The sequence below is a fragment of the Elephantulus edwardii genome, unplaced genomic scaffold (assembly GCF_000299155.1).
Source record: "Elephantulus edwardii isolate Elephantulus edwardi_28Jun2011 unplaced genomic scaffold, EleEdw1.0 scaffold00058, whole genome shotgun sequence".
Lineage (NCBI taxonomy): Eukaryota > Metazoa > Chordata > Mammalia > Macroscelidea > Macroscelididae > Elephantulus > Elephantulus edwardii.
In genome coordinates this window covers 135,882-138,102 of record NW_006399808.1, presented here as the reverse complement: position 1 = coordinate 138,102, position 2,221 = coordinate 135,882, and positions in this window count along the sequence as shown.

Here is a 2,221-nt window from a genome sequence, read left to right as displayed (position 1 = left end):
ATCTCTATTTGCAACTTTTTGAGAAAGTGCCATACTGCTTTCCACAGGGGTTTTTTGTGGTGCTGGAGAAGAGTCTTGAACATACTATGTACAGCCAAGAAAACAAATAGGTATGTCTTGGAGAGAGTGAAAAAAAGTTTCTGCTTGGCAGCTAGCATTTTGAAGATCCATCTGACATACTTTGAGCACGTGGCCAGGATGGTCCAATCTTTGGAGAAGAATATCATGCTCAGTAGGGTGGAGGGACAGTACAGGAGAGGAAGACTGCAGGTAAGATGGATTGATACCGTGACTACGACAATGAATGTAGGTGTATCAGAATCAGCATCGCTAGATTAGGACAGGTTAGGCTTCAAAGCTGTTGTACATAAGGTCAATATGTGTCTCAGGTGGCTTGACAGCACATAACAACAACAACTGAGGGACTCCATTTTGTAACCAATATGTCATTTTAAAATATATATGCCTCTAGAACAGTAAACTGAAAGCAGTGGGGAAAGGGAGAAAAGAGCCCCCACCCAAACATCAGCCAATCCTGTATTGCCCTGCGTTCGCGCCCTTCCTTTAAATCAGCCAATCCTGTATCACCCTGTTTTCGTGGGCTTTCCCCTTTAAATAGGCAGGACATCCCAGAATCGCCGCTGTGACCATCTTCCCTGTTGTATGGGCACGGTTTGGAATGCAGCCTGGATTCGAATCTGAAATAAATTCCCTCTTGCCCTTGCATCGGTGTTGGCTCCTTGGTGACTTGGGGGGAACTGGATTTGGGGCATAACATCTGGGGGTCATCCGGGATCCTCCCATGACCTCAAGGACCCCTAACTGGAGGGACGAACTGCTGGCCAGACGGGTAAGTGTGTCTATCTGTGTTTTCATTCTGTACCAAACTGTTCGTGTCGTTTTCTGAATTTAGAGCAGTGAAACGTGGCTAAGGCGGACGTGCTGGGGGGCCACCACTGCTGGGGGCTCAGAAGACGTTCTGAGCCCTATATCTGAGTGCTTGGGTGAGAGTAAAGAACCTCACGCCAGGCTTCTGTACGAAGAGGCGGTTGAAGTTTTTCCAAGACACCGCTCTTCACCGGTTTCAGCTTTCAAGCCTTGCTTATAGAAGAAGGCTGGAAGACTTGTCTGTTTTGCTAGGACCTTGTTATTTGTCTGTCTGTGTCTTTGTCTTTACTCACTGTTGACAGACGTAATGGGACAGACTACTTCTACCCCCCTAGACCTGGTACTTGGACATTTTAAGGATGCTAGAGAGCGAGCCCATAATCTATCGGTAGAAGTTTGCAAAGGGAAACTAACCACTTTCTGCAGCACAGAATGGCCAGCCTTTGATGTAAGATGGCCGCCAGAAGGGACTTTCGACCTTCCAACCATCACCGCCGTGGAGAAAGTTGTCTTCCAGCCACAGGGTGGACACCCTGACCAGGTCCCTTACATCACTGTCTAGAAAGATTTAGTTACTAACCCCACTTCTTGGCTTAAATCTTTTCTTCCCCCACAGAAGGTGACCCTCATGGTGACCACAACAGAAAAACTCTGGTCAAAAAAGAATCTGAAGCCCTCTGTGCCTCTTTACTCTATCCTACAGGGAGGGGCTGAGGAAAATGTTATCTTCCCTCCTCCTTATCCACCACCACCCCAGCTGCTGGGGCCTCAGCAGGGGTATGGGCTTCTAAGGCCTGAGCTGGGGCCTGAGCTTCTGGGGCCTCAGCCAGAGCCTGGGCTGTCGGGGCTTCAGCCGAGGCCTGAGCCGAGGCCGGGGCTTCTAGGGCCTGAGCCGAGGCCTGGGCTGCCGGGGCTTCAGCCGAGGCCTGAGCCGGGGCCTAGGCTTCTGGGGCCTGAGCCGGGGCCCAAGCTGCCGGGGCCTCAGCCAGAGCCTAGATCAATGACACCTAGACCGCCATCCAGGCCCCCAGCTCCATCAGTATTAGCTACTGGTCCTGCACAAAATACCAGAGGAACCCTTCAAAGAAGCCCCCCACCCGAAGCAGACTCTACAGTCCTTCCTTTAAAAGCTGCAAGACCTATACAAGCAAATAGAGACCAGCTGTAGCCTTTTACCACTAATAATCTCTACAACTGGAAATCTCAAAATGCTCCTTTCTCCGACAATCCTAAAAAGCTGATTAACCTTCTTGAGACTGTTCTGTTTACCCACCAGCCTACCTAGGACGATTGCCAGCAACTACTACAAGTACTGTTCACAACTGAAAAAAGA